Below are 22,348 nucleotides of genomic sequence, written 5' to 3' on the forward strand. Positions count from 1 at the left end.
TGAGATTCAGCTACAGTTCAATCTTTCCATACTCGGGGTCGAAGTCAGCCAGCATTTGTGTCACTTGGCTAATGTTTGGTGTTATTAGGTGTTATCAGTGAAGTGAAGGTGGTGTAGTTGCCGACCATCTATCTTCACTCCCATTCCTTTCCATTCCAGTCATCGCAATCATTGACATTCTTAAAGGTGGCACTGAAGAGTTTCGGTGAAATGGTATCACCCTGCCGAACCCCCTCTTTACGTCGATGATCACTTGTAGAAAGGTGAGATCCTGGTGGCGAATCCATAATATAGTTTGCGAAAGATCCTGATGTGGTCAATTTCGTTATGGAACTGTTCCCCAGGAGACTCCCATGTTCAACATTTAGATTCGGCCTTCTGGAACTGCGAGTTACCATGGATGTCTAGGTCGACCTGGTGAACTCAGTCTCTTACCTTCTTCATTCCATTCTAGGCCATGGGTCCCGATGTGGAGTTCTTTGGGTGACCTTCTCAGTCATATGTTGGCATTAAAATCATGGACAATGACCTATTCGAAGCTGTGGACTTCTTTATAGAATTTCTCCAGCTCCATGTAGAACTTCTCAATTTCTTCTTCATTGTAATTGGATGTGGGTGCGTAGACAACAAAGAGAGAAACTGCTGGCCATGGGTCACATCTATTCAAACATAAGCGTCCAATTCAGGCAAACCGAACTCTTAACGATCTTGATCCTTAACGATCAAGTCTATTCACAACTTCTCAAACCCTAGCTATGAAGTTTTCATTGTCTTGGGGATTAGCTAAAATAATACTGTGCAGTCTGTTCATATACAAGTTGATGGATGGTGTCTACTGTCGGGGTCTTTCCACTTCCCTGCAGGGGCGTTCTGGCAAAGCTGCTGGTAAGCACTTGCCACAGGTTCTCCAGGTGCTACTATAAGACTGTATTGTGGCTGCGTTCCTGGATGACGTCCAGCTTCTCTGCCATGATGCACTTGCTCTCCACGTGCTTCTGCAGGGCTGCATTCCTCTTCTTGAACTTCATGCTGGACTTGCGGAGTTGGCAGAGCTCTGCCTCCTGAGCTTTGCTCTGGTTCAGGAATTCCTCTGTAAATTTAGGGATGTCAAAAACAGATCATTCCTTTACTTCTGTTTCTTTCTCGTGATCATGAGTGGTCTGCCTGGCTGCATCTTGCCTATGCATATTCGGGTTTACTGCCTCATGGTGGTGGTGGGGTGGCAATGGTGCCAACCAGTGAAAAATGAACCAACAGGTGCTGCCCAGAGACGCAGGCAGGTGCGTGTTTGTCACCGTGGAGATCTTTACAACATGCCAGTAGACCAAAAACTTGCATTAGGTAGACTGGAAGCACCTGTATGGGCGATTAAAGGCCACCCCAAAAGCCTCCATCCCTCTCCGAGAGCCCAGCAAGCTACTGAGGGTATCCTGCCTGTGCGGCAGAGCCTGGCAAGCTAACCGTGGCATATTTGATATGCCAAAAACAGTAACAATAATGGGCCTCATTCCCCTGACCATGAAAGAGCCCCCAGTACAGAAGCATTGGGAAGGACAAGTAAGAAGAGTCTGATAAAATCTCAGGGCTGAACTAGGATGCCAAACTTTCAACGCACGTACGCTTGCATCGCAAGCATCCATCAATGACCTGATGCTGCAAGCGCAGAAGATCAAGTACGACATCATTGGATTGACCAACATGAAAAGGTATTGATTACATCATGCTGTTTTTGACACTGGAGAAGAACTGTTCCTCGGAACACGCGACAGTAGAGGCGTTTGGGGTGTCTGTGTCCTCATCAGCACGAACTTGGCCATGAGCATTGATTCGTTTGAATGCCTAACAAAAATGAAAGAATAAGAATAATAACTGCAAAGCTAAGAAAAATAAGAAAATAATAGATGTACAACTGATGGTTAATCAGAGTAAGGCCAAAGAACATAGAAAATCAACAAAAATTGTTTCTTTGAAAAAGGCAGTAGTGTTGGAAACTTTTAATTGGTAAAAAAATGAAGAAAAATACATCAATACAATAAAAATTAAATGGATGCCAGTGAAAAAAATATGCCAGCAAGTTATATAATTTATACAAAATAGAAATATTTATAGTAAAACACACCAATATGAAGCTTATAAAAATGATTTAAAATTTGGATAGGCCTATAATAAGTAGAGATCATAGTTATCATCTTCAATGAGCGATTTATTTTCTATTTTTTTTTGCCTTCCAGATTGAATTCAGGGTCTCACACATGCAATGTAAGTACTGGTAAGCTATATTCCTGGCAATAATTTTCTTTTAAATTCCACTAAGACAGACCAAGACCAGGCAATTCCACTGGTAAATTTTTCCTTTCATTTGAAGATGAGTCAATGAAAACTTTTGCAAATTCTTCCAAAGAAATAAAAAAGAAACTTATTCAACAAATCCAATTTTATCCAGAGACCAAAACCAAATAAAGAAGGTATTTTTCAAAAGCATAAAACAACTCCTCTCTTCCTGGACTCCAGGATCAGATGGGGCTGTGTGCCCTCACATATAGCCCAATCCAGGCAGGCTGCGTAGGCCGAGGCAGGGCTTGCTTGCCCAGCTAATGACAAAGTGCTGAGCACAGGTGTCTCACCCATGTGCACTTGGCTGTGTTCAGTCACTAGGAAAGCCAAGACAGGATGATAGGAACTGCTGGGGTACAGTTGGGAGGCTCTGTGACAGGTACAGAACACAGGGATGTCACCCAGTTGCATTGCGAACACGGCCAGAGACCGAGGAAAGCATACACGGGATAGAGAAAGCCTGCAGGGACAGAAGTACACTGTGTGGGATGAGACAGGGAAATAGTTCATGGGACAGGGCAGTGTCAGGGTCAGGACTGGTACCATCATTCATGGGTAAAGAAGAGGCCTAAATATATGATCAGGGACCTGGACCATCTACTTTGTCTGTACAGTAAACTAACTTTCAGTCATCTAAGATTTTAACTTCTAACATTTTAAATTTTTTATTTTTTTAATTGTGTCACTGTAAGATGACTCAAAACTGTTCATGATCAGGTCACAAAGCTGTTCATGATCAGGTTTCAGTCATACAATGATAGATACCAATTTCTCCACCAGTGTCATTTTGCACCACCAATGAACCCAGTTTCCCTCCGGCCTCTCTTTCTCTCTCTCCTCCCCCTCTCCCCCTTCCCCTCTTCCTCTCCCTCCTTCCCCACTCCCTTCTTGGCACTATGGTCTGCAACACAGATACTGAGTGGTTATCACGATTGTTCCTTTACCTACTTTCAGAGCACAGTTCCTATCCAGAGTGATCACTTCCAGTTATCTTCATCATAATGGTTCCTTCTTTATACCAATTGTTTTTTCCCTCAGCACTTAAGGCAGGCTTCCAACTGAAGATTAATACCTCTTGCCCTTGTTTCTGCTGCCCTTGGGTATTAGTCTAATATTATGTTTTTATTTATATTCCACAAATGAGTACAATCATTCTATGTTTGTGCTTCTACTTCTGACTCATTTCACTCAGTATGATACTCTCCTTCTCCATCTAGGTATAAGCTAATTTCATAACTTCATTTTCCCTAACTGCTGCCATAGGATTCCTTTGTGTAGAGGTACCATGGTTTCTTTAATCAGTTATCTGTACTTGAGCACTCGGGTTGCTTCCAGATTCTGGCTGTTGTGAATAGGGCTGTGATAGACATAGAAGTGCAGATGGCATTTTGCAGTGTGTTTACAAGCCCATGGGGTATATTCCCAGAAGCAGTATTGTAGGGTCGTGTAGAAGCTCAATTTTTAGCTTTTTGAGGAATGCCCAAATTGTTGTCCAGAAAGGTTGGACCAGTTGCTGTTCCTACCAACAATGAAGGAGAGTCTTTTTCTCGCCACATCGATACCAGCACTGGATACTCTAGGTTTTTTTTTTTTTTGGTGTGTGCCAGTCTCTGTGGTGTAAGATGATTATCTCATTATTGTTTTTATTTGCATCTCTCTGATGATTAGCTCTGTAGAGCACTTTTTCATGTGTCTTTTGGCAATTTGTATTTCTTCTTTGAGAAAGTTTCTGCTCACTTTGTCTTCACATTTTTAGATGAGGTTGGAATTTTTTCTTGTTAAGTTCTAGTAGTGCCTTACATATCTTGGATATTAACTCCTTATCAGATGGATATTGGATAAATATTTTTCCCAAAGTTCTAAGCTTTGTGTGTAATTTTTCATACAATTCTTAAGAACCGCCCCCGCCCCCAGAGCAGGAAAATACACTTTGGCACAACAATAACAAATCAGATTTATAAAAAATATATAAATTTTATTTTATTAAAACGAAAAATTTGTGCTCTTCAAAATTATTAAAAAATTACAAAGACAAACTAGATAATTTGGAATATTAACTAATTTATATTTGATATGCACTTGTTTCCAGAATATAAATAAAGCACTTTTAACTGAATAATATCACTGTATCACTGTCATCCATTGCTCATCGATTTGCTTGAGTGGGCGGCAGTAAGGTCTCCATTGTGAGACTTGTTGTTACTATTTTTGGCATATCGAATATGCCACAAGTAGCTTGCCAGGCTCTGCTCTGTGGGCAAGATACTCTTGGTAGCTTGCTGGGCTCTACCGAGAGGGGCAGAGGAATCAAACCCGGGTCGGCAGCGTGCCAGGCAAACGCCCAACCTGCTGGGCTATCGCTCTAGCCCTAATTGAATAATAAGATAACTCAATTGATTCAATAAAAATTTCAGCTTAGAACATTTATATGTGACTAGTAAAAACAATAAATGGTATTCAACATCATTCATCATTAAGAAAATGTAAATCAAAATATAGTGGCTTGGGATTTTACACCCACTAGAATAGTCATCACTTGTATCACTTGTCATCCTGTTGATTTTTGATTTGCTCAAACGGTCGCCAGTAACGTCTCCATTCATCCCTATGCTAGACCAATAGTACCTGCTCGCTCCAGGAACACAAAGAGCCCCAAATTGTTCATTCAGGGTTTTGATGAAGAAGTCTGACCATCTCATATGTCTTTTTACGTCCCGTGAAATCCAGTTGGTAACAGCTCTAATCCAGCAGTAGTCCCTAAACCACATTACTTGTCCAGCCCATCTGATTTTTGATGCCTTGGCAAATGAGATAGCGTCCCTGATTCTTGATCATTGATGGAGGTCAGAACTCTCAATTTCTTCTCTCACTTGATGAAATGTGATACACTAAGCATAGTTCTTTCAATTGCTCTTTGGGATACCCCAATATTGTTCTCTTCTTGTTTTCGTAGGGCCCAGGTTTCTGAGGCGTATGTTACTGCAGGAACAATGGTGGAGTCGAAAAGATGTGCCCGGAGCTGGAGGTGCTTTGTCATCTTAAAAGCTTCTTAGACGCAATGCTCTTGAAGATGTTCCACTCTGCTCTCTTCCTCCTGCGCAGTTCTGGTGCCAAGTTGTTCTTCATGTTGATTTCTTGACCCAGATACGCATAGCTGCTGCATTCAGAGATGTTCGATCCATTGAGAGCAAATAAAACATCAGGGACTAGTTCATTTTTCATGAACATTGTCTTGGTGAGATTCAGCTGCAGTCTGACCTTTCCACACTCATGGTCGAAGTCGGCCAGCATTTGTGCCACTTGGCTAATGTTTGGTATTAGAATGATGTCATCAGTGAAGCGAAGCTGGTGTAGTTGCTAACTGTCTATCCTCACTCCCACTCATTCCCATTCCAGTCGTCACATGATGTTCTTGAGGGTGGCACTGAAGAGTTTCTGTGAATCTGGAAAAAACCAGAGTGCCCCAAAACAGATGACTGGTTAAAGAAACTCTGGTTCATCTACACAATAGAATACTATGTAGCCGTCAGAAAACATGAAGTCATGAAATTTGCATATAAATGGATCAACATGGAAAATATCATGTTGAGTGAAATGAGTCAGAAAGAAAGAGACAGACATAGAAAGATTGCACTCATATGTAGAATATATCGTAACTGAGAAGTACAAGTTGGCAATGATGCAACTTCTGACAGATATCTCTCTGGACTTAGTTACTAAAATACTAAAATACAGAAACCCAAAACCAAGAGGCCGCTAAGTGTGGTCACTTGACCTCATACCTCTTCATCCTCAGCAATGGAAAACAAATTATCTAATGCTTCCTTTTCAGCAGGTCTGACTTTAGGGGAGAGACTCTCCAAACAATAATAGTGAGTTTTGTTGAAATATTGAATGCAATCAAAGTGAAAGTAAAGTGAAATTTATTAGTTACACAGGCGGGGGGGGCTAAGGGTGGGGGGGCTAGGGGCGTGGGGGTACGGGGTGGAGCTATACTGGGATTCTTGGTGGTGGAATATGAGCACTGGTGAAGGGATGGGTATTCGAGCATTGTATAACTGAGATTTAAACCTGAAAACTTTGTAACTTTCCACATGGTGACTCAATAAAAAATTTAAAATTAAAAAAAAGAGTTTCTGTGAAATGGTATCACCCTGCTGAACCCCTCTGTTTACATCAATGATCACTTCTTTGTAGAATGGTAAGATCCTGGTGGTGAATCCGTAATACAGCTCTCGGAGGATCTTGACTGAGTTTGAATGCCCTGTTTAGCTAGGGCTTCGATGACGGCTTCAGTCTCAACAGAATCAAAGGCCTTCTTTAAATCAATGAACATTAGACAGAGCAGCATCTTAAACTCTTGTGAAATTTCAATGAGATTTGTCACCATGTGGATATGGTCAATCATGCATGATCGACCATAAAATAGTCATAATTTTTAAAAACAAGAAATAATGTGTTGGTGAGGATATGAACAAATTGAACCTTCATATTGCTTCTGGGAATAGGAAAAGCGTGGCCAGTTTTGAAAAGCTTGACAGTTCCTCAGAAAGTTAAATATATAGTTACTATCTGACACAGAAAGTCCACTACTACTGCTTGTAGTAGTTACTGAAGGAAGTTACTGAAAATATCTATCCAGACCAGAACATGCACACAGATGTTCATCGTGGTGTTATTTACAATAGACAAAAAGTAAAAGCACCATGAATTCCTATCAATTGATGAACAAAATGTAGTTTAGACTTACAAATGCATATTCATTAGTCATATAAAGGAATAAAATACCAATACTTGCTACAAAATGTATGAACCTTAAATCATTATGCATAGTGAAACAGGTAAATCACAGAAATCCACATATTGTTTGATTTGCTTTATCTGAAAAGCCCCAACCCAACCAGGCAAATCCATAAAGATAGAAGGAGATAGAAAGTGGTTACATAAATATGGTGATGGGCAAGGTGAGGGAAATTGTGATGTAAAGAGCATGAACATTTGTGGTTAAAACTATTCTAAAACTGGAGAGTTATAATGCTTATAGATGTAAGTTTACTAAAAGTCATTGAATTGTGCATTTAAAATTGCTCAATTTTATTGTATTTAAATTATTTCACAAAAGAAGCTGTTGTGTAAACTAATCCTGAAACCACAGGGCCTGAAATATATCCAGAGGTGTGGTAACATTGAGGGAGAGAGACCTTATTTTATTCTTTATTTTGGTTTTGGATTACACTTTGTAGTTCTCAGGGCTTACTCCTGTCTCTCTGCTCAGGGGTCACACCCCTGTGGGAGGACTTGGGCTCCCATACATGGTACAGAGGATCAGACTCCAGTCAGCAAGGAAACTGCCTTACCTGCTCTAGTATCTCTTCAGCCCCAAGAAAGAGAAGCCTTTGCTTTTTTTGCTTTTTGGGTCACAACTGGCAATGCACAGGGGTTACTCCTGGCTCTGCACTCAGGAATCACCCCTGGTGCTCAGGGGACCATATGGGATGCTGGAATTGAATCTGGGCCAGCCGCACGCAAGGCAAACGCCCTACCCACTGTGCTATTGCTCCAGCCCCAAGAGAAGCCTTCTTTTCTTTCCAATGTTTCCTTTTAAAAATGTTTATTTTTATCAAAGAACTCTGATTTACAAAGTTATTGACAGCTGAGTTTTAGGCATATATTTCAATACTAATTCCACCACCATTGTCGACTCTTCTCCTCCAGCGTTCCCAGATTTACTTCCCACCTCCATTCCTTGTCCCATCCTAGCCTGTAAATTTGACTGGCACATTACAAATTTCCAGTGGATGCAGCTTAGATGTCATGTTTTCAGTTTTATTGAGTCTGTGTTTTGGGTATGTAGCTATACCATCACTCATATCACTGGTATAAGCTAAAGCTCTGTCTGTGTTCCCAAATTACTTTCTGCTCTCTTATTCCTCCCTTGATTTTTTCCTTCTCTATCCTTTCTAAAACAGGGGTTAAGGGTGATCTAGGCACCTCCCCTTTACCTCAATACATTTCTTCATCCAGTATTCTATATTCCACAGATTAGTGAGGTCATTCAGTGTGTGTCTTTCTTTTTCTGGCTTACTTTACTCAACATGGTATCTTCTGTTTCCAGCCATGCTGCAGCAAATTGCATGATTTCATGGTTCCTTGCAGCTGTATAGTACTCCATTGTGTACGTATTATCTCTTCATAATCCATTAACCTGTTGTTGGACACCTAGATTGATTCCGCGTTTTAGTAATTGTACTGAGTGCAGCAATGAATAATACCATGCATATGTCCTTTTGAGAGGGTGTTTTTGTGCCCTGGGGGTAGGTGCTGCAAGGTGGAATTGCAGTTCAATTCTAAATTTACTGAGAACTTTCCATTATTTTTGCGCAGGGATTATACCAGATTACATTCCCACCAGCAATGAATGAAAGTTTCTTTCTCACCACATCCCCACCAACAAAGATTGTTCCTACCAATTTTTGATAGGTTCTATTCTCACTGGTGTGTGATGATATATCATTGTCATAGTGATTTGGATTTCTCTGATGATAAGTGATGCTGAGCATCTTCATATGACTATTGGCGATCTGCCTCTCCTCTTCCTCTGAGAAGTGTCTCTTCATTTCCTCTCCCCATTTTTTGATAGGGTTTTGAATTTTTTGTTGATTTTTTTTTTGCTTTTTGGGTCACACCCAGCGATGCTCAGGGGTTACTCCTGGCTTTGCACTCAGGAATTGCTCCTGGCAGTGCTTGGGGGACCATATGGGATGCCGGGGATTGAACCCAGGCCGGCCGCGTGCAAGACAAACGCCTTACCCATTGTGCTATCGCTCCGGCCCCTTGTTGATCTTTTTGAGTACTTTATATATTCTAGATATCAGACCTTTATCTGATGTGATGAAAATACTTAATTTTATTTTTTTTGCTTTTTGTGTCACACATGACGATGCTCAGGGATTACTCCTGGCTCTGTACTCAGGAATTACTTCTGGCGGTGCTTGGGGGACCATATAAGATGCTGGGAATCGAACCCCGGCCGCGTGCAAGGCAAACGCCCTACCTGCTGTGCTCTCGCTCCAGCCCCTGAAAATACTTTTTCCCCAATCAAATAGCTGTCTTTAGTTTTAGCCCATGTTTCATTTGCATGCAGATGCTCTTTAATTTTATGTGGTCCCATTTGGAAAGAGAGGTATTTTTTATCAAGCCATTCACAGTTTGTTTATTTAATGTTTGGGGGCCACACCTTGCAGTACTCAGAGCTTACTCTTGGCTCTGTGCTCAGCAATCACTCCTGGTGTTGCTCAGGGAATGTATGCTCTCTGCTGGATGTAAGGCAAAATGCCTTTCTGCTTTAATATCTCTCCGGCCCCGCCTTTTATAATTCAGAACCTGTAATTTTAACACTAATCTCAATTTCTTGTCCTCTCCTAATTGCTCAAGACAATCTAGATATCTTTCTTACTTTTGTTTTCTTTTGGAGTCATACCCAGCGGTACTCAGGGCTTGCCCCTGGCTCTGCACTCAGCCGTCATTCTTGGAGGATGTGGGGAACCACACAGAGTGCCAGGGATTGAACCCAGGTCAGGTCAGTCACCAGGCAAACGTTACACTATTTCGCAAGGCAAACATTATACTGTTGTTCCTCCAGCCCCTAGATATCTCTCTAATGTGCAAAACAATGCATGTTGAAGCTGTAACTTCTTTTATTTAAAGCTTTTTCTCTCCCTACCTCTTTACATGATCAAGCCCACACAAAACCAATACGTAGTCAGAAGCCACCACAATTGAACTTCCACCTAGTGGGAAATGACAATGGTTCAGCTTTGCAACAGTATTTCTAAAATCTTGTCCTTTTTTTTTTTGCTTTCAGGATGTGGAACTGGCAGTCAGGGGAGTTGTATGTGGTAAAAGTCAATCTATACTGCCCTTCCCGAATGTTTATTTCTTCCCATCAGCCAGACAGCCTAAGCAATCTATAGTATAATTGTATTCTGCCACCGAGCTATCAGCAATACAATAATGCAGACCTTCCAAATGCTTAATGTAGTCATTAACTGTGCAGTATAGTAGAAATTCGTGGATATAGTAGGGGGATGAGAAGCTATTTTTTAAAGGGAGACAAATAACAGAACATCTGCAGCCCTTCGCTAGGAGACTGTTTTCCTTTATTCTTTAGGAGTTTGAAATTAACTCCATAGAAAGCAGTCGAAAAATTAGAACTGGACTGAACCAAAATAGTGCAGAAAGGGGGATCAGGACTTGAAGAAAATGCTCTCCTGCAGCCACCATCAGGTCATGCAGCTGGGAGACGCCTGGGGACGTGGAGAGCCCCTTCTCTTCCCAGTGTGGTGTAGAATGGGGATACTGCTTCTGCTGTTTCATAGTCAAAATGCCTTTGAGCGAGTAGGAGATTTTAAGTTGTCAGGAGAAAACAGTTGAAGAGAAAAAATTAAAATAAATCCATAAAGGGGCATAAAGAAAGAAGACAAATAGCAGAATATTTTTTAGTTCTTTACTGAAATAAAGATTTTATTGTTTTTATTGAAAGCTGAGCACAGCATACCCTAATGTGCTCAGGGCTTACTCCTGGCTCTGCCCTCAGTTATAACTCCTGGTGGCTTTGAGAGACCATAGGGGGTGGCAGTCCATTTTCCCCACTTCACTCTCTCTCCAGCCCATATTTACTTAGTTTTAACCTGGTATCCTTTTTTAGGATGAATACCACATTGCCATGGTTCTGAGAGATTGTTCTGGAGTATGTCATTTCCCCCAAATTTCCTTCATGATCTCGACAATTTTGGGGGGGGGAGTGGCAATTCCTGACAGCGCTTAAGGGTTACGCCAAGCTCAGCGATGAGGGGCATTTCCTGATGGTGCTAAGGGGACCGTGTGGTGTTGGAGATCAAACTCAGGGTTCTGCAGGCAAAGCATGTGTTTCAGTTCATCGGGTTATCTCTCTGGCCCAATCTCGACAGTTTTGAGGATTCCTGTCAGGTATTTTGTAGAATGACCCCCAATTATAATTTGTCTTTGTCTTTCCCCCCCTCACGATTAGACTGGGCTTGTGGGTGCATAGTATCATTGACTAATTTCTGTTTTGATTAACCTGGTTGAGAGAGTGTTGTTTGTCTACCATACTTCCTGTCTTTCAATATTATACTCTTTGAAAGAAATCACCATGCCTAGCCCATGTTAATAAGTGGGATGCTGAACACTGCGTAACAGACGGGAATATACAGATAAAGATGATCTGGAATTCTAGAGGATATTTGTTTCTTATTTATTTATTTACTCAGTCATATCATTATACAAAATTGGCTTATCTTTTTTATAATTCAGGTTATAAACCTATCAATAATTAATTTTCTTGCTCAAATTGTTCCACCTTTGGCTGCCAGAAGCTCTTTCAGTTAATGTTTTTCCCTCTGACAAAACCCTATTATGTAAGATTATTTTTTGCTTTTTTTGGGGTCTAACCTGGCGATGCACAGGGGTTACTCCTGGCTTTGCACTCAGGAGTTACTCCTGGTGGTGCTCAGGGGACCATATGGGGTGCTGGGTATTGAACCTGGGTTGGCCGAGTGCAAGGCAAACGTCCTACCCACTGTGCTATCGCTCCAGACCCTATTATGTAAGATTTTTGAGGAAAAACCACAACTTCCTTAGTGTACTACAAGTTGCTCCAAAAATCATCCTTTATACACGAAGAAAGAGATAGAGAACCCTTATAAACAGAATCAGAAATAAAAAGGAATATATCACAACAGAAACCAAAGAAATTCAAAAGATTATCAGAGACTACTTTGAAAAGCTGTAAGTCATGAAACAAGAGAACCTAGAAGAAATGGATAAATTCCTGGATTTATACAATCTCCTAAGGCTGAACCAAGAAGACCAGGAATACCTGAGCAGTTCTATTAATATCAAGGAAATTGAAATGGTAATCAGAAGTCTTCCCAAAAACAAAAGCCCAGGTCCAGATGGATTCACTAGCGAATTCTTCCAAACATTTAAAGAGGACCTGTTGCCATTTCTTCTCAAGCTTTTCCAGGAAATTGAAAAACCAGAAACCCTCCCAAACAGTTTCTACGTGGATGATATCTCCCTAATACCAAAAGCAAACAAAGACACCACAAAAAAAGAAAACTATAGGCCAATATCCCTGATGAACACAGATGCAAAGATTCTCAACAAATATTAGCAAACAGAATTCAACATCTCATCAAAAATATCATACACCATGACCAAGTGGGATTCATCCCATGAATGCAAGGATGGTTTAACATTTGGAAATCAATCAACATAATCCATCATATCAAGAAAAGAAAGGATACAAACCATATGATCATATCAATAGATGCAGAGAAAGCATTTGACAAGATCCAGCACCCATTTATGATGAAAACTCTCACCAAAATTGGTATTGAGTGGACTTTCCTCAATATAGACAAAGCCATCTACTACAAGCATACAGCAAGCATCATCCTCAATGGGGAAAAACTAAGAGCCTTCCCTCTGAGATCAGGGACGAGTCAAGGAGGCCCCTCTCTCCTCTCCTGTTCAATATAGCACTGGAAGTACTTGCAATAGCAGTTAGAAAAAAAAAGGTACTAAGGACATTCAGGTAGGAAAGGAAGAAATCAAACACTCACTCTTTGCAGACGATATGATACTATTCTTAGAGAATCCTAAAACCTCTACCAAGAAACTCTTAGAAACAATAGACTTGTATAATAAAATTGCAGGCTATAAAATCAATACCCAAAAGTCAATGGCTTTCCTATATACAAATAATGAGAGAGAAGAGAGCGACATGATAAAGCAATCCCGTTCACAATTGTGCCTCAAACGATCAAATACCTCGGAATCAACTTAACTAAGGAGGTAAAGGACTTGTGTAGTGAAAACTACGAAATGCTACTTCAGGAAATAAAAGAGGACATGAGGAAATGGAAAGATATTCCCTGCTCATGGATTGGAAGAATTAATATTATCAAAATGGCAATATTCCCAAAGCATTGTACAAATTCAATGTGATTCCTATAAGGATACCCTTGACATTCTTCATTGAAATAGACCAAGCACTCCTGAAATTTATATGGAAGAATAAGCCCCCACGAATAGCTAAAACAATTCCTGGAAAAAATAAAATGGGAGGAATCAACCTCCCCAACTTCAAACTCTACTACAAAGTGGTAGTAATTAAAATAGCATGGTACTGGAACAAAAGCAGAGCTGCAGACCAATGGAACAGGGTTGAATATTCTGACACACCACCCCAAAAATATGATCATCTAATCTTTGAAAATGGAGCAAGCAATGTAAAGTGGAGCAAGGAAAACATATTTAACAAATTATGCTGGCAAAACTGGACGGCTAAATGCAAAAAATGGACTCAGATCTCCACCTATCACCATGTACAAAAGTCAGATCAAAATGGATTAAAGACCTCAACATCAGACCAGAATCCATACTGTACATTGAAGACAAGGTCGGCAAAACCCTCCAGGACATTGTAGCCAACGGTATCTTCAATGCTGACACGCCACTGGCCAAGCAAGTGAAAACAGAAATAAATAAATAGGACTACCTTAAACTAAGAAGCTTCTGCACCTCAAAAGATACTGTGACCAAAGCACAAAGACAGCCTACAGAATGGGAAAGGATATTTATCCAATACCCATCCAATAAGGGGTTGATATCAAGGATATACAAGGCACTGGTTGAACTCCACAAGAAGAAAACTGCTGACCCAATCAAAAAATGGGGTGATGAAATGAACAGAAACTTCCCCAAAGAAGAAAACCGAATTGCTGAGAGGCACATGAGAAAATGCTGGACATTGCTAATCATCAGTAAGATGCAGATCAAAACATCAATGAGATACCACCTCATACCACAGAGACTGGACCACATCCAAAAAACCAAAAGCAACCTGTGTTGGCGTGGATGTGGGGAGAAAGGGACTCTTCTTCACTGCTGGTGGGAATGCCGACTTGTTCAGCCCTTTTGGGAAACAATATGGACGATTCTCAAAAAGTTAGAAATTGAGCTCCCATTTGACCCAGCAATACCACTCCTGGGAATATACCCCAGAGAGGCAAAAAGGTTTAATAGAAATGACATCTGCATTTCTATGTTCACTGTAGCACTGTTTACAATAGCCACAATCTGGAAGAAATCGGAGTGCCCAAAAAGAGATGACTGGTTAAAGAAACTCTGGTACATATACACAGTGAAATACAATGCAGCTGTTAGAAAACATGAAGTCATGAAATTTGCATATAAGTGGATCAACATGGAAAGTATCATGTTGAGTGAAATGAGTCAGAAAGAAAGAGACAGACATAGAAAGATTGCACTCATATGTGGAATATAAAGTAGCAGATAGGTACGAGCTAGCAATGATGCAACTTCTGGAAGAAATTCCTCTAGACTTACTAAAATACTAAAATACAGAAATCCAAAACCTTGCGGCCACTATTGTGGCCACACAACCTCATATCTCTTCATTCTCAGCAACGGAAAACAAATTATCAAATGCTTCCTTTCCAGCAGATGCGACTGTTGGCGGGGGAAACTCCAAACAATAATAGTGAGGTTTTTGTTTGAATGTAATCAAAGTAAAGAGAAAGTAAAGTGAAATTTATCAGCCACACAGGCGGGGTGGGGGACTGGGGAGGTGGGGAGGTGAGGGGGAGGTTTACTGTGGTTCTTGGTGCTGGAATATGTGCACTGGTGAAGGGATGGGTGTTCGAGCATTGTATAAGCCTGAAAGCTTTGTAACTTTCCACATGGTGATTCAATTTTAAAAAAATCATCTTTTATATCTTCTGACAACTCCTTAAAATTGTCTATTTATCCATTTCTATATTTTTCTCAGCTCCTTTTGTTAGAAAATATTATAAGAGAACAAGATCTGGATACTAAATATACTCATTGCTATTGAGATATCATGGATTCTAGTGCTCAGTTGAAATAACAAATAGATGTGCATATACTAAGTTGAACATATATTCCACATACCTATAGTTTCTCTATGTAGCCATATATCAAACTGAACATAAATTTATACTATTGTAAACGACTTTCACATGAGTCATTCTAGCCCCCTCCCTTTGCTTATTTGCACTTCCCATTCCAGCAGTGCAAAACCAAGTTTCCATCCTTTAGCTCTCAACTTATTTGATTGTTTCATTCTAGTATAAATATATATATGTATAGTGGTATCAGAATTACTAACTCATCTGTGCAATTTCACCTGTTCTTATTGTTGCATAACACACATTCTTTTTATATATGTATATACACACAAGCATATATATATATATATATATATATCACATATATCACAAATTCTCTATTTGTTCCTCCATCTTTGGACATTTGGGTTGTTTCTATACATATCCTGGCTTTTATACTGAGCACTGCAATTAACACTGCAGAATCTCACATGGTAGAGCCTGGCAAGTTACCAGTGGCATATTCAATATGCCAAAACAATAATAGTAATGGGCTTCATTCCCCTGACCCTGAATGTGACAGGGACGAATGGAGATGTTTTTGGCACCCACTTGAGCAAATGGATGAGCAATGGGGTGACAGTGATATAGTGATACAGTGATGCATATACCTTTTTGACTTAATATTTTTGCATATTGGTGGTAGATGCCAAAATGTAGATTTGCTAGTCACATGTGAGTTTTAATCTTACTTTTTCAGAAATATTTATTTTTTAATAGAATCTGAACCAGACAACATTCCAATCAACAGTGACTGAATGTTCCTTTCTACACTCCTTTCAACAGTGGTAGATGCCATTCTTACTGATATGAGAAGATATTTCATTGTTGTTTTGACTTAAATTTTCCTGATAATAAGTGGGGATGAACACTTTTTCATATTTTTGCTTGCCATCCACATGTCTTCTTTGATGAAGAGTTTCTTCTCTCCTTTTTTCATTTTTCAATGGTATTATCGGCCTTTTGTTGTTAAGCTTTGTGAGTGCTTTCTTTTTTTAAGGCAAGATATTTTTATTTGAACTAAATTTACTTAAAAAGACATGAGGGGATATAAATAGAAGAATATGTGTTCAAAGTCAAGAAAAACAAAAGCTTGAGAGACAAGCCCTTTGTGAGTGCTTTGTATTTCTTACTTCTTACCCTTTCATCTTATATATTGTATGTAAATATTTTCACTAAATCATTAGAGTGTTTTTACACTATAGTCCTTGATGCTTTTCTGGGGGGATGTCACACCCAGCTGTTCTCAGGGTTTTCTTCTGGCTCTGGGGATAGAGCAGGTCTGGCAGTGTGCAAGACGAGCCCCCTGTCCACTTTTCTGTTGCTCTAGCCCAGCCTCAGATTCTTTCGCTGCACACAAACTTTGTTTGTGGGGAGCCACACCTAGTTTTGCTCATGGCTGACTCCTGGCTCTGTGCTCAGGAATCACTCCTTGCAGGGCTAAGTAACATATGGAAACCAGGGGATTTAACCAGAATCAGTCACATGCAAGGCAAGTGCCCTCCGTGCTGGACTACCTCTCCAGCCCTATGAACTACTCTTTTAATTTGTTGCAGTTCCATTTTTTAATTTTGTTTCTGTTATCTTTGCCATTGGAGTCAAATTATTGAAGACACTTCTGAGGTTCATAGACTTAAGAGTTTACCTGTGTTTTTCATAGTGTGATTTATATATACTAATTTCTAGGCCTTTAATACACTTTGACTTAATTTTTTGTGAATGGAATAAAATATAGTTCCAGTTTCTTTTTTTCTTCCTACCTATGTAGTCTCTTCCCAGATATTTATAGAATGCTTTTCCATTCCATGGTATCTTATTTAATTCTTTCAATAGTGACATAGTTTTTAACTTATATTTTTCACATTATTTGAGTTGAGTACTATGTATTTGATGTTTTGGTATGTTGTATGAAATGGAATTCTCGTTTAGATACCTTTTACTTCTAGTTCATTACTTGCATGTAGAAATGCGACAGATATTTGTGTGCTGATCTTAAAGCTCACTACTTTGCTGTATTAGTTTATTGTTTTTAAAAGGTTTTAAGTGGAGTCTTATTGGTTTTCTATGTCTATTAACTAGCACACCACTTGCAAATAGTTATAGTTCAACTTCTTCTCACCCAATTGCTGTGGTGAGCATTCAAAAATTATGTTGAATAGTAGTGGAGAAAGTGGGCATCCTTGCCTAATGCTTGATCTCAGATGAAGGTTTTGTTTTTCACTGTTGAGTATAATGTTGGCTATGCTATTATTGTATATGACCATTACTATTTTAAAGTATATTTCTTCTGTGACTATTTTCCTGATGGTATATTAATCATGAATGAATGTTAAATCTTTTCAAAAGCTTTCTTTGCACTTATTGATATTAAATCTATTTTGTATCTGTATGTTAGTTGATATGGTACATTACATTAACTGATGCATATATATAGAAATATCTTACATCACTGGAATGAATCCAACTTGATCTTGGTATATAATCCTTTTACAATGTTGTTCAATTTGGTTATCTAAGATAGTGTTGAGGATTTAAAATTTTATGTTCATCAGAAATATTAGTTTACTATTTTTGTTTTAATAGTATCTCTAAAGCCACAATTTCTTCTTATATAATTTACCTTATACTTGATGGTTAACTTTAATAATTGTAATACAGATTTGATAACAATGAATCATGTCAGATATAATAAGTAAATAATCTTGTTTTAATTTTTATTTTTAATTGAATCACGGTGAAATACACTGTTATAAATTTGTTCATGATTGGGTTTCAGTCATACAATGTTCCAACAACCATCCCTTCACCAGTGTACATTCCCCACCACCAATGTTCCCAGCTTCCCTCCCCCCCCACCCACTGCCCCTGCCACCCCGCCTCTATAATAGACTCTTCTGTCTCCCTCTCTCTCTCTCCCTGTCTCCCTCTTCCTTACCCTCTCCCTCCTTCTCTCCATTTCTCTCCTTTTTGGGTCATTATTTCCAATATTTCCTGTTATTTCCATTATCTTCAATATTTCCTGTATTTCCAATACCAGAAAGATGTTTCTGGATACAAACTTCTAAGTAGACAGTTTCTTCACTTTAAAGCTGTTATCCTATCCTTTACTTACATTGTTTCTTTTGAGAAGTTTGTTGCCATTCTAATTTGTTCTTATGTATATACTGTGTTTTTTTCTGGAATATGTTATAATTGTTTTCGTTATTACAGTTTTATTTAGTATTTTAATTGTGATACATATTTTAAGTCGTTTAAGCTATTTTATTTTTTATTGAAACTTGTATATTTTCTATTTGTGGATTTATTTTTATCAAGTTTAGAAAATGTTTTATAGAAATATAAATATTGTCTTTTCTTTGTATTTTTGTGACCCCAAAGAACATGGGTGTTAAAAACTTGATATTTTCTCAGATTTCCAGGGACTCTATCCTTCCTTTAAAATGTTGGGCTGCCCAGGAAGTCTGCCCCATAGCTTGGAAACTGGCCTCACATGCTGGGGGAAAAAGTAGCTGAGATAGAGAAGAGAACACCAAGTAGAGGATGTTGGGAGGAGCCACTTGGGTTGAAAGTTGTGTGCTGAAAGTTGACTATAGACCAAACATTATGGCCACTCAATACCTCTATCGCAAAGTACAACACCCAAAGGGAGAGAGAACAAAAGAGAATATCCTGCCGCAGAGACAGGGTGGGCTGGTGGGGGATGGGGTGGGGTGATAGGAGGGATACTGGGAACATTGGTGAAGAATGGACACTGGTGGAGGGATGTGTAAAAGATCACTGTATGACTGAAATGGAAACACCTAAGTTAATAAGTTTGTAACTGTACCTCACAGTGATTCACTAATAATTTTTTAAATAAATAAAAATAATAATAAATAAAATGTCGGGTTGAGTGCACTTAGGGCAGAGAAGGGACCACTATGATAGTGATAATGGCAATTGGAAATGATCCCTCTGACAAGAATGAGTGGTAAATAGAGGGAAAGTGATATACATGATAACCTTTCAGAAACAGTATCTCAAAAAATGTTTCATTGCTGCACTCAGTACAATAGCTAATATATGGTATCAACCTAGGTATCCAATAATAAATGAATGGATTATGAGGATGTGGTATACAATGGAATACTATGCAGCTACAAGGACCGATGAAACCATGCAATTTTCTGCAATGTCGTTGGCATTGGAGGATATCATGTTGAGTGAAGTAAGCCAGAAAAAGAAAGACAAACACAGGATGATCTCACTTATCTGTGGAATATTGAATACTTGATGAGGAAATGTATTATAGTAAAGGTGGGGGGTACTAGATCAACTTTGAACTCAGTGTTTCGAGAGATGGACAGAGAAGGAAAGGAATCAAGGGGCGGGGAATGGGAAAGAAAAGTATTGGATGAATAGGCATCAGGGCTTCAGTTATACCAGTGAGAATGTAGTCATATATCCAAAACATATTCAGCAGAACTGAAAACGTAAGATATCAGCTACAAACACTGAACCTTTGTAATATTCCAGTCAAGATGACAGGCATGCATGGACTAGGGGTTGGGATGGGAAAGAAATCTGAGGACACTGGTGGAGTGAAGTTGACACTGGTGGAGGGATTGGTGTTGAATTACTATATGCCTAAAACTCAACTGTCAGTGACTTTTTAAATCATGGCTCATTAATAAAAATTTTAAAAGGAGAGAGAGAGAGAAAAAGAGAGAGAGGAAAAGCCTCTTTCATAGAGGCACACTGGTGGGGGAATGGGAAGGAAACTAGGAAATTATTGGTGGGAAATACACACCAATGAAGGAATGGGTGTTGGAACACATGCATAACTGAAACTCGATCATGAACAACTTTGTAACTGTGTATCTCATAGTTATTTGATTTAAAAAAGATTTAAAAGTGACTTGGGAACAAAGATATAGTACAGAGGTTAAGGCAATTGTCTTGCATATAACTGACCTCATTTCCATCCTTTGTATGATATATAGTTCCCTGAGCACCTCCAGGAATGATCCCTGAGCACAGAGCCAGAAATAATCCCAGGCCACCACTGCGTGTGGCCCCCAAACCAAAATAAAAACCAATTAATTGTTGGATTTTTTTCCTGTTGGGTAGGAGAGTTTTGAATAACTCTAGGGATAATTGAGTTCCCATTTTTGGCATCATCCTTCTTAGTAATTACTTCTTCTCCAGCATATTATTAGTTCTCAGTAATCACAATAGGGTCTTTATTATACGTATTTTGGAGTGAGGAATTTTCATCTGCCTTTAATCTCCTTTCAATGTGCTTTATTAAGTAGAATTAAGCTGTTAAGTGATTTAGATATGTCTGAAATTGGTCCTTCCCAATTTGCCAACATTAACATTTTACTGACATTTTGATGTTTGCTTGTGATTGAATGTAGGTGTTTTTCTAAAAACTTAAATTGTATCACTGTATCACTGTATCATTGTTATCCCATTGTTCATCAGTTTTCTCGAGCAGGCACCAGTAATGTCTCCTCCATTCATCCCTGTCGTGTGCTAGTGTAGCCCAGTGGCGTATTAGGAGCTCTTTCAGGATCAGGAGAATGAGGACTGTTGTTGTTACTTTTTTTGGCATATCGAGTACGCCACGGGTAGCTTGCCAGGCGCAGGATACTCTGGGTAGATTGTCGGGCTCTCTAGAGAGGGAAACTTAAATTGTAATAGTAAAAAAAATTCTGGGGCTGGAGAGATAGCACAGCGGGTAGGGCGTTTGCCTTGCACGCTGCCGACCCGGGTTCAAATCCCAGCATCCCATATGGTCCCCTGAGCACGGCCAGGGGTAATTCCTGAGTGCAGAGCCAGGAGTAACCCCTGTGCATCGCCAGGTGTGACCCAAAAAGCAAAAAAAAAAAAAAAAAAAAAAAAAAAAAAAAAAAAAATTCACAGTAGAAATTTAGAAAACATACAAAAAATACAAATTATCCATATATTTAAGCCTTGGTTAAAATAAATACTACTAGCTTTTTGATATATGGATTTATTACCTGTACATACTTCTAGTACAACTTTTAATTAAAAAATAGAATTGTACCTTGCCAAAAATGAGGGGAGGGCAGTTAGGATAGAGAACTGACCACTATGACAATGTTAATTGGAAATGATCACCCTGGACAAGAACTGAGTGCTGAAAGTAGGTAAAGGGATATATTATATGAGGGAAGTATAAGCACAAAAGTGTATAAATCTGTAACTGTACCCTCACGGTGATTCTCTAATTAAAAATAAATAAATTAAAAAAAAAAGAAAACTTTTCAGTACTTGTATTGCAAACCATTATACCCAAAAGGAAAAAGAGAGTGAGAGAGAAAAGAAGAGAAGTGCCTGCCATAGAGGCAGGCTAGGGGTGGGGTGGTGGGAAGGAAATTGGGGACATTGATGGTGGGAAATATAAACTGGTGAAGGGACAGTTGTTGGAACATGGTATGATTGAAACCCAATAATGAACAACTTTGAAACTGTGTATCACATGATGATTCAATAAAAAAATAGAGTTGTAATGGTTGAAGCAAAAGTACAGAGGGTGGGCATTTGCCTTCCATATAGCCAACCTGGGTTCAATCCTGGAACCCCATATGGTCCCCTGAGGATGCTAGGAGTGATTCCTGAGAGCTGACTCAGCAGTAAACTCTGAGCACTACCAGGTGTGACCCATGAACAAACAAAAATAATTTGAAAGACTTTTATTTACTTATTTTTGTGGTTCTGGTATTAAATCCAGGACCTTACTCATGTCAGGCAAGAATTCTACTGCTAAGCTACATCCTCTACACAAGTCCTTTACTTTGTAAAATAAAAATATTTGTATTATTCATTTTTGCTCATTTGGAAATTATTTTCATTTCTTGTTATTAGGGACCACTCTTAATGGGGCTCATCACTTACTCCTGGCTCATCTTCAGGGGTCATTCTCTGCAGTGCTCAGGAACCATATGTGATATAGGGGATTCAAACCAGGCTTAGCCGCATTCAATGCCAGT

General features: G+C 39.2%; 1 pseudogene; it reads right to left on the minus strand.

Moving 5' to 3' along the window:
- Nucleotides 1-715: 715 nt before the first annotated feature.
- On the minus strand, nt 716-1,187 carry LOC101538792 (high mobility group protein 20A-like; annotated as a pseudogene).
- Between the last annotated feature and the right edge of the window lie 21,161 nt (nt 1,188-22,348).

Source organism: Sorex araneus, chromosome X (genome assembly GCF_027595985.1).
Source record: "Sorex araneus isolate mSorAra2 chromosome X, mSorAra2.pri, whole genome shotgun sequence".
NCBI lineage: Eukaryota > Metazoa > Chordata > Mammalia > Eulipotyphla > Soricidae > Sorex > Sorex araneus.